Source organism: Saccostrea cucullata, unplaced genomic scaffold, assembly GCF_032062105.1.
Source record: "Saccostrea cucullata isolate Sc308-1 unplaced genomic scaffold, CSIRO_AGI_Scuc_v1 ctg5189, whole genome shotgun sequence".
NCBI classification, from domain to species: Eukaryota; Metazoa; Mollusca; class Bivalvia; order Ostreida; family Ostreidae; genus Saccostrea; species Saccostrea cuccullata.
The window spans coordinates 24840-36624 of NW_026930393.1; the positions used below are offsets into that span (position 1 = coordinate 24840).

Sequence of the window (11785 nt, forward strand, 5' to 3'; positions counted from 1 at the left end):
GATCACATTTTGTCCGTCGTCCGTCTGTCCGTCCGTAACCTTTTCACATTTTCGACCTCTTCTCAAGAACCAATGGGTCACTTTTGACCAAACTTGGTACAAAGCATCCTTTGGTGAAGGGAAATTCAAATTGTTAAAATGAAGGGCTAAGTCACTTCACGAGGGGAGATAATTAAGAAAAGACCAAAATAGGGTGGGGTTTTTAAAATCTTCTTCTCAGGAACCACTAAGCAAGGAAAGCTGAAACTTATCTGGAAGCAACCTGGGATAGTGTACATTCAAAATTGTTCAAATCATGACCCCCGGGGGTTGGTCGGGGCCACAATGGAGAATCAAACTTTTATAAATACAGAAATATATAGGAGAAAATCTTTGAAAATCTTCTTCTCAAGAAAAACAGGGCCAGAAAAGCTGAAACTTATATGAAGCATCCTGGGATAGCGTAGATTCTAAATTGTTCAAATCATGCCCCCTGGGGTGGGCGGGGCCACAATTGGGAATCAAAGTTTTACATAGAAATTAATATATAGGAGAAATCTTTGAAATTTTTCTTCTCAAGAACCAGTGGGCCAGAAAAGCTGAAATTTATGTGGAAGCATCCTGGGGTAGTGTAAATTCTAAGTTTTTCAAATCATGACCCCTGGGGGTTGGGCGGGGCCACAATGGGAACCAATCTTTTACATAGAAATATATAGGTAAAGTCTTTGAAAACTTCTTCTCAAGAACCACAGGGTCAGAAAAACTGAAACTTGTACTGAAGCATCCTGGGACAGTGTAGATTATAAATTGTTCAAATCATGACCCACAGGGGTAGGACGGGGTCACAATGGGAAATCAAAGTACGATGGGCGTTCAATAAATAATGTCATTAGAGCTCAGAAAGAAGCAAACGACGCTTTTCGATGATTTAGTCTTCATGATTTTACTTATTAATCTATATTAATTCAAACACATGTACGTAACATTCTTTATCCAATTTCTGATTGTTTTTAGAAATCATTTTTGGGTATGACCCTTAGTATACTGGAAAATGGCAGATCCAATGATTTCCTGGACTTGGTTTTTCCTTCTGAAAGGTGTTTTATTCAAGTTTGGAAATAGAAACAAGTCAAAAGGTCAAAGATCTGGCAAATATTGTTAATGTGAAAAAACATTAACTTTCTGTTTATCATGTAAACCCTATTACTCTTTAGGGAATGCAGGTTTAAACGCTGTTATGAAGAAATTCAATGTAGTGGATTTCTGATTCTGGGTCCTTTCTCAGTGCTCCAAGTCACATTTGCTCTCAGGTCGCAAAATGGCGACCTAAAAAAATTTTTGGTCGCCATTTTAGAATTTTTGGTCGCCATAATAAAATATTTCACTCGCCATAAAAAAATAAATTTTGTGAATAAAACTTCATAATTTAGATAAGGATATGTATTTTGTCTTTATTATATCATAGATTACTTATTTCTGTGACTATGAAAAATTGCTAGGTTGAATGAAATATTTTTATTGAATACTTGTACATGTACCCTTTAATATGGTTGTACAGAAGAACACAGGTAATCTGGTTACAGAAATAAAATATTATCAAATGAAAATACAAGCTTGAAAGCTGTTGAGACAGGACTTTGCCTGCTGTTTGTCATGTTTACTTACTACTACGTACATAACTCATTACACAGTCATTATAAATGTCGCCAAAACACTCTTTATTAACATGATAATACAATCATGATTCATTGCAATATGTAAGCAATTGATCAAATGCTTCAATAACAAGGTCGGATCTTAAAAAGTGTACGAAGTTTGGATGCCATTCTATCAGGAACATTATTTGACGACGTCTCTGGTTCAGGTTCTATCAAACTTTGTACAGCATGCCATGCTGTCATAACATTACGTGATCTAAGTCCATGCAACGCTTTGTAAAGTGTATTTAAGTATATGTCTTCAAACATTTTCTTGATAGAGAATCTTGACAAATGAAATCTCGATCCCAATCTTAAAAATTGGAAGTTTCCAGCCCAAATTTTCTCAGTCGCAAAAATGCGAGTGTGTTTTCATTTCTAGTCGCAAATTCAATTTTTTGGTCGCAAATGCGACCATTTTAGTCGCAACTTGGAGCACTGTTTCTCTGATGAACCTTTCGATTTCTTTGCAAAAAAATGCTTTCTAGACACCTCAAGATATTAAACTGTCTCCCCGAATACGAATTTGAACAATGATACCACCAATATTTAAGAAAATTGCATATAAATCTGTTTTTGTGCTCTTGCATACGTTTGCTCTTGATAGACTTTCGCCGTTTTTATCAAGTACACCTCATGGTAAATTTTGTTTTAATGGTTTTAAGCAATAGATTCATGTTCCAGTATCTGTTTTAATATAAAACAAACGTGGATTACTTCAATTACTGGTATTTTAAAATAATTGTTAAGACTTTTGTACACGCTGTCGTTTTCACTCATTTTTCAAAATACAGGGTGACCTTAGAGTACCAAGCTTAATTACTGTCAAACGTTTCTTAAAAACAGTGTAATCTACTCCCGATATGATGTCTATTAAATTTTCTAAGTTTCTTAAAGTCAATCATACAACATCAAATATTATTTGTTGAAATTTGGCAAACAGTACATAAGTTGTTATAATTTTTGTTGGCAAGGAGGGTCAACATTTTTGATGCCCATTATATAATTTTTGATCTTTGAAATCCAGCTGCTAATTTGTCTATAGAACAGGCATCGGTTGCTGTAAATGTCACATATTTCAGTGAATATTTCTTTGGGATTTTTAACAAGTTTTACAGCAGCTTTAATGAAGCTTTTATTTCACTCTAGTTTACTGATTCTTAACCATTCATTTATAATGCAGTGTCTCGAATAGCCCTTGTTTCCCAGCTTCTCATGATAAAACTATGTGATGAAAAGTGGTCAAATAAACTGTTATAAATTCATTAAAAATTCAATATTGAGAGAAAATCAAGCTTTATGTCATATGACTACTAAGTTGGATGTCATCGAGCTAATGACATTATTTATTGAACGCCCCTTGTATTACATAGAAATAAAAAGGAAAAGTCTTTGCAAATCTTCTTCTCAAGAACCACTGGGCCAGAAAAGCTGAAACTTATGTTAAAATATCCTCAGGTAGTGTACTAAAAAATCTTCTTCTCCAGAACCACCAGGCAGGTTTTCAAACTTACATACAAGGATCAGGATATGTTGAAGATTAAAATTGTTCAAGGCATGACCCTGGGGCAAAGGGCGTGGCCTCAAGGTCACTTTAAAGTTGACCTTAATTTGCAATGAATAAAAATGTTTATATTTTGCTTACTATAAGGGCTAGGGTCATCAAATCTTGTAAGTTGATGCATCTTAGGACTTCACATCATGTTAATTCAAAAGTAGGTCACGGTGACCTACTTTTTAATTTTGCGGGTATTTGTTTTCAAATTGATTTGAAGGCATATTTTGGACACTTAAAGGCTTATGATAATCAAACTTTGTCAGTTGATGCATCTTGGGTCCTTGAACAAGGTCAACCTAAAAGTAGGTCACCGTGACCTACTTTTTGAACTTTATGACCTAACCTTTTAAAAACATTTAATCCCATTATTTCAGGCACTGAAAGGGTTAGAATTATCAAATCTTGTAAGTTGCTGCATCTTGGGACCTTAAAACATATTTAAGAAAAAGTAGGTCAGTGTGACCTACTTTTAGAATTTAGCAGGCATATGTTTTCAAATTGTTTAAAAGGCATTTTTTGATTACCTTCAGACCTACAATCATCAAACTTGGTAAGGAGATGCATCTTGGGACTCTGTAAAATGTCGACCAAAATTTAAGTCATGGTGACCTATTTTCGACATTTTATGGCTATATTTAAGTATCTTAGGTATTTATTGGCATAGAATCATCAAACTTTGTGAGATGATGCATCTTGGGTTTGCGGAGAGTGACGACTAAAAATTAGGTCACGGTGACCTACTTTTGACATTTTATGGTTATATTTAAGTATCTCCAGTACTTATTGGCTAAGAATCATCAAACTTTGTCAGCTGATGCATCTTGGGTTTTTGGAGAGTGACGACCTAAAAAAAAGGTCACAGTGACCTACTTTCGACATTTTATGGCTATATTTTAATATTTTGGGTATTTATTGGCTTAGAATCATCAAATTTTGTGAGTTGATGCATCTTGGGTTTTAGGAATGTGACGACCAAAAATTAGGTCACAGTGAACTACTTTTCACATTTTATGGCTATATTTAAGTATCTTAGGTATTTATTGGCTTAGAATCATCAAACTTTGTCAGTTGATACATATTGAGTTTTCGGAGAGTGTCGACCAAAAATAAGGTCATAGTGACCTACTTTCGACATTTTATGGCTATATTTAAGTATCTTAGGTATTTATTGGCTTAGAATCATCAAACTTAGTCAGCAGATGCATCTTTGGACTCTGAAAAATGTCTACTAAAATGTAGGTCATGGTGACCTACTTTCAACATTTTATGGCTATATTTAAGTATCTCTGGTACTTATTTGCTCAGAATCATCAAACTTTGTCAGTTGATGCATCTTGGGTTTTCGGAGAATATCAACCAAAAGTAGGCCACAGTGACCTACTTTCGACATTTTATGTATATATATAAGTATCTTAGGTATTTGTTGGCTTAGAATAATCAAACTGTGTAAGTTGATGCATTTTGGGTTTTCCAAGAATGTAGACCAAGAAGTAGTCCTTACTGGCTAAGAATCATCAAACTTTGTCAGGTGGTGCAACTTTGGTCTTAGGATACTTAGGGTTAGAGGCTTCAAATACAAGTGATAGGTTGTACAATTTATTGGAAGAGCGATTCAAGGCCCTTGTGCCTCTTGTTTATTGCTAATTCTGGATTTGAATTTCGACATTGACTGTAAATTTCGAGTTTCTAGTGGAATGGAGTTCCATTCGTTAACTACAGTAGGAATAAACGTAGACTTAAAAGTTTGTAATCGACACTTTGGAATATCATCATTTTGAGAATTTCTTGTCGAGTAGATAGATGTGTTACGGCGCATATTTGGGGGTATGTCCATTAAGTATTCTGGCACTAAATTATTATGAAGTTTGAACATTGTTTTTAATCTAGCTTCTTGTCTTCTACAACTAAGCGGTTCCCATCCCGTTTCAAAATAAAGTGAATCTTTGGAAGCTATAATTGTTAACCCTGTTACAATTCTAGCTGCATAAAGTGGAAGTTTTTCTAACTTATCACTATCACCCTGTTGGCAGCACCCCCACACCACTGAAGCGGATTCAAGTTGCGGTCTTATGAATGATGTATACATGAGTGAGAGCTGTGTTTTACGATTTACTTTAAATTTTAATTTTTTCAAAAGGGACAATTTTTTGGAGACAATAGACAGAATATTATCAATATGTGGTGACCAACTGGCATCATGTGAAAATAGTACTCCGAGGTGTTTGTGTTCAGTAATGAATTCTAGTTCACATTGTTGAAAAAGAAGCTTAGGATATTCTATATTTTTCTTTGTACTAAACATTATTACTTTAATTTTAGAGGGATTAAATTTCAATAACCATTTTTTAGACCATAGATCCAGAGCATTTAAATCTTTGTTTAAGTCTCTTTCAATTCTTTTCATATTTTGAGACGAATGCTGCCAAGAATTATCATCAGCAAATAATCTACAAAAAGTAACCATATTATCTGCAACATCGTTAACATAAATTAAGAACAAAAGTGGTCCTAAAACTTAGCCCTGGGGAACACCAGCATATAAGGGTTTGGGTGTTGATAATAAGTTACGATGCATCACCCTTTGGTATCGACAGTTCAGATAACTCTGTCTCAAGCTTAAATAGAAGACCTTTGTGCCAAACACGATCAAATGCTTTGGATAGATCACAAAAAATCATACAGCAAAATTTTCCATCATCAATAGCTTTAACAATATTATCATATATATGTTTCTATCAGCTGGTATACTGTTGAATGCCCGGGTAAAAAGATTGTTGTCATGAAAATATTTATAAATATATTTAAACACAACTCTTTCCATGATTTTCCCAACACAACTCAACAATGACACTGGTCTGTAGTTAGACATCACAGAAGGATCTTCTTTTTTAAAAAGAGGAAGTACATTTGCTAATTTCCAAGCAGAGGGAAAAATATATTCATTTAGAGATCTGTTAAACAATAAACAAAGAGGTTCAGCAATAGTAAACTTTGCTGATTTCAACATCTTATGACTAAAATTATCATGACCAATAGCTTTATTTGTAGGAAGTATAGTTATAATATCAATTATTTCTTGTTCAGTATTACATACACTACTAATTTTACTGTTACATACATGATATGCCTCAGGTAATTCTAAGTTCAAGGTCACTGGAAGAAAAATTTCATAATTCGTGTCTTTCTTATGGATAAACTTCGTAGGTTCTCATTTCACACAAAGATTGCCCATGATCCAAGGGTGTGTCATGACATTGACTTAAGGTCATTTGGAGAAGTTCAAGGTCACTGGAAGAAAAATTTCAAAATTCATGTTTGATACATGTTTTTTATGGATAAACTTGGTAGGTTCTCATTTCACACAAAAACTGCCCATGACCCAAGGATGTGTCATGACCTTGACCCAAGGTCATTTGGGGAAGTTCAAGGTCATTGGAAGAAAAAGTTCATTATTCCTGTTCGATCCATATCTTTCTTAGGTTTTCATTTCACACAAAGATTGCCCATGACCCAAGGGTGTGTCATGACCTTGAACCAAGGTCATATAAGGAAGTTCAAGGTCACTGGACGAAAAATTTCGTAATTTGTGTCCGGTCTATATCTTTCTTATGGATAAACATGATAGGTTCTCCTTTCACTCAAAGATTGCCCATGACCCAAGGATGTGTCATGACCTTGACCTGAGGTCATTTGGGGACGTTCAAGGTCACTGTTAGAAAAATTTCATAATTTGTGTTTGATACATATCTTTATTATAGAAAAACTTACCTCTGAAAAACCCAGCGGGAGGTATTTTGTCCCGTTTGGACAGTTCTAGTTTAAAATTTATACTTTACAAACAAAAATCGTCATATTTTTATTTGATACGTATAAGTCATACATATTTTTTTTTCATTCCTAGTGTAATTTTATAACAATGACCCCAAAAAGCCGTGTAATTAATTCAACATTGACTTTAACATCATTTCAATACAAAATACAATGGTCATGCAAAATCTGTTAAATAAAGTTATTTCACACATTAAGAGGAAAAAATATCCAGAAAATCTCAGGGAGCACGGCATTTTTGCCCTTAAAACATGGGGATGTTGAAGTTCATGATAAACGTGGATCAATGAACAGTAGGCTTTTTGAATGCACGAATCTGCAATCTGAAACACGAGGACTAATGTGAAAAACATATTATAAGTCACACAGTCAGTAAGTGACCTAATACGGAGTCATACAGGGTGTGAAATGGAAATCTGTTGAGAGCGAGGCGAAGCCTAGTCCCAATACGGATTTCCCTTAAGTCACTTACTGACTGTGTTACGAATATATATCCCGCTGAAGACCTCTTTGAAATATTAATCAAAGTACTGAAAGCACTGAAAAGCAGTTAGCATGCTTTCATCAAATAAGTACAGTGTACAACCACAAAAAATGCATTGAACGATGATATTAAGTAGGCATGCATATCTTTTTCCAATGTCATCAGCGAAGAAGCAGACACAATGAATTTTGTAGCACTTAACTAAATGGTATATAACCAATAACATCCCAGACTGATGTCACAAATGTTTTATTCAAAATATCAACCTACGATTTTCAATTTGAAAAACAGAAAGTTCAATTTCAAAAATTTCTCCCTAATTGTCTCCATTGGTGGCATCCAAAAGTGCTCAGAACGAAAAAAAAATTATGTTGATGTTGGCAATTTTATTAGCTTTCATGCTCTATTGATTTTGAAATTATGTAACTATAAAGCCTCTATAACAAACAACTCAAAAATAAAATAAAATGATAATTCAAATTCTTTAGATTAATTGATTTGGAGTACTGTACATAGATCTTTAGCTGGCTAGTCCGAGAAAAACGGATGGACGAGCAGAGAATTAATTACGGTAATATCAGAGAGGTTCAGTATCGTAGGCTCACTGCGGGTCAGCAGGTGGGTTCATTCTATCTATTCCCAATTTTTGAAAATGATTTTTTCCCTGGCAACAAAGCTTTTATCATCTATTAAATAATTTCAATTGAGAAAAAAAGGAGAAGAAAACAAACGTTTCATTATGAAAATAATCCATAACTGTACAACTTACTTCAGTATTTTTATATAAAGTCTTTCTTCGTGTACTAGTATAACTTTATTTAATAAAAGGGATGCCTTGATATTTTGGAAAATGAAACTCGATTGAGAGATTCTCCGAATTTTTTGCAGTTGGTAATAACCTTCAACCCCTTTAGCCAGTAATTAACCCGTCCTTCCTCTGCCCAATAGCATAATTCGGTGAAATATTTATTGTCCATGAGAGTAGCCTTAGAATTAATCACAGGCACCTGAATTTTTATCGGTAAGTCTCTAAATTAGCCAAATATCGAAACATTCTATCCCCTCTATATATAAGTACACAAGGTGTCCAACGCCAGTTTGACCCCCTGTTCGATTCAGGCTTCACCCTTGCAGAATATTCCTGAGATGTCCTAAGAAATCCTAAGATAATCTTGAGATTTATTCCTCGGATATCTTGAAAAAATCTTAGGATTAATCCTAAGATTTCCTGAGATGTTTTTGGAACAGGAATTCCTGGGATTTCCTTGGACTGTCCCAAAAGGGGTTCTAGAAAAAATCCCAAGAATCAAAATGCCAAGATTTCCCAGGAATAAAATGTCCCAGGAATACCTGGGAGATTTCCTGAGATGTTTTTGGAACAGGAATTCCTGGGATTTCCTTGGACTGTCCCAAAAGGGGTTCTAGAAAAATCCCAAGAATCAAAATGCCAAGATTTCCCAGGAATAAAATGTCCCAGGAATACCTGGGATATCCTAGGATATACACTTACTTGGAATGTCCTAGGACATCCACTAACCTGGGATATTCTAGGACATTCTCTAAATAAAAATTGTACCAAATGACTAAAACAAAACAATTAATCTACAGTTATTATTTCTGTTAACAAAAATTTAATCATTGCATTAATTGCATTGAAAAAAAAAAATACAATAAAAATTTCAGGGTCATAGAGAAATATGCTAAAAATGTACAAATATTTACAGTAGATGTAACAAATTAACTTTTTCACAATTTAATATCTTTATCGTAGATGTAAACTGAAGTATGTAATAAACAATTACAATAATACAGTAACTGCTATTGTATACACCAAATTGGAATTAATAGTTACATTTCAATGTGAATGTAGTAATTTACCACAATAAATATATTTTCTCAACTTTCACAATAATTGGTATAATGCAATACTATTTTATTTTTATTTTTATTTATCCCCCCTGACCATTTCACTTCAAAATATATAAGGGTAATATTTAATTTATAAACAATATTAAATTTGTATTGATGATTCATCAAGTTCTGCAGTGGGATCGTCAAAATGAGTTATAATATAAAACGTCATTGCAATATCTGATGGCTTTTTGGAAATGTTAAGAGAACAAAGTGTTACAGACAGACAGATTGACAAAGATAAACAGATCCAAATTAATATACCCCCTGCACCTCGTCAATCCAATATAAGTCACCCAGCTTTAGTTGATCACTGATGTATCTTCTTTAGCTGTACATTTTTCTTCTTCATCGCCAGTGGCCTAGTTGCAGATCGTGAAGCCTTGTTTGCTTTTTCTTCACTCGACTTTTCACTTGTCTTTGCTAAAATAAAATTTTACTTAATGTATTCCATTGTTTAGTCTAAATATGTAATTATTTCTAGGGGATAAAAATCAAACTTGTAAAATTTAGTAGCCAAAGATGCTACATGTACCAAGCTTTCAGATTCTACCAGTCCATAAAAATATGTGTTTGCCCAAGTAAGATGAACTATTTTTCTCAAAAGATTTATTTTATTCACACTTGCATAAGGAATAAGGTATGTTAATCAATTGCATACATGACGTGATTTACAAATGATGTAAATAATAATCTTACTGAATAGCCTTTTTGTAGAAAATAAAATTTTAATTCGCAATGAATAGTTAACCGCTTTACCACAGCTGTCGTATGAAGTCAATTTACTTGGCATTAAAATACTGTGAATTAAACTCTCCGTGTAAACAGAACATTAAAATCATACATTAACATTATTTGAACAGCTTACCTTTCTCGGCAATATTCTCCTTGTTGTAATTTGCTTCTTTTCCCTTAGTCCGAGTTAAACAGTCTGCAAAGTTATCAATAAAATTTTTTATAAGATGTGTATATATTTGTTCTTTTGTAATCTAGCTGAAATTAATTTTAATGATGGCTGTCATTGATATTTCTTGCTGATTTTTTCATTTTTCTGTTCTAAATTTTGTGAATATTATCTTATGAGTTCTACGACATCTGCGTCAGTTTTCCCAACTTAATATAAGTTACAGAGATTGAAATGTACCATAAACTTTCATAGACGACTTTCACATTTACAAAAGTTATTCCCCTTTGCGGGGTTAATCCAGGGTCAATCGGCTTAAGAAACTGTTTCCCCTCTATTACCTTACCAACTTTATGGGTCAGTATCTGAGAAATATAGTATGTATGAATTTGTTAAATACTTTTTTAAAGTTGCCCCATATTCTGGCAATACAGTTACAGACCGATATTGTTAGATATAAATATCTGAAAATAAAAATATTTCCAGGTAACTTACAAAGGACAAAGTGGGAAAAATGAGTGTTACGCCGACAACAGGAGATAACTCTTAGGAATGTGAAATCCGTCTATTCTTTCAAGTTTACAAAAGAAAATTTTAAAAAAAGATTACAAGATACCTGAAACTTTCTCTTCATTTGGTAGTCTCAATGGGAGTTTCCAGTCTCATAATCCTTGCCAGGCTTCAAGGTTTAAGCTAGAAGATAACAATGCAATGAAGGCTTTATTTAAGAGTATAATTCCAAAATTTACACCATGTCAAAACATTCAATGCAAATTTAACAGTAACTGATAATAAATATTTGTTTATAAGTCTTCTGCTTACTAAATTTAAACATGCAAAACCTGGAAATATTTCACTGTGTATCTACGTTTGATCTTCATGGACTAGACTGAATCACAGTATGCACAAAAACCTTTTACACATATTCAAATCGTTTCTTCTGTTTCAGTATTGAAATATTATACAACACATCACATGCACTAAATTATTCAACAATATTTGTGTGTTTAAATACATATTACAAGGAACCACTCGCCACTTACCCCACTGGTCTGTGGCCATGATATCTACACTTCTTCCAACATTCCCTTTACTGCACTCCTAGCGAAACCAAGATTTTTGGGAGAGAGAACATGGTTTATGTGAAGAATTAGAGTCAATCATGGGCGTAAGTTGTGCATTTCATTGCATTTCACCAGTCTCTCTAAACATTGCCGCTCCTTGAACTCCTATTTTGCGCTTCTCGATGAAGTCTCGCGAGAGGATGATACAGGACGGTGTAAAGTTATTTCGGGGTGCGTCGATTTACCCAAATGGACCCAAATGGAACCCAAATGGACCCAAATGGAACCCAAATGGACCCAAATGGAAACTCAAATGGACCCAAATGGAAATCAAATGGACCCAAATGGAATATATAATAT

The 11785-nt window shown here is 33.8% G+C and overlaps 1 long non-coding RNA gene across 2 annotated transcripts; it reads right to left on the minus strand.

Moving 5' to 3' along the window:
• Window positions 1-9727: 9727 nt before the first annotated feature.
• On the minus strand, window positions 9728-11538 carry LOC134228399 (uncharacterized). 2 transcript variants are annotated; one of them, XR_009983991.1, is made up of 4 exons: window positions 11405-11538; window positions 10978-11054; window positions 10326-10388; window positions 9728-9880 (listed from the first exon to the last, which is right to left on the minus strand). It is a non-coding gene; the product is annotated as an uncharacterized LOC134228399 (long non-coding RNA). The 2 variants fall into 2 exon arrangements; XR_009983990.1 differs by lacking the exon at window positions 11405-11538 and having other exon boundaries at window positions 10978-11163.
• Between the last annotated feature and the right edge of the window lie 247 nt (window positions 11539-11785).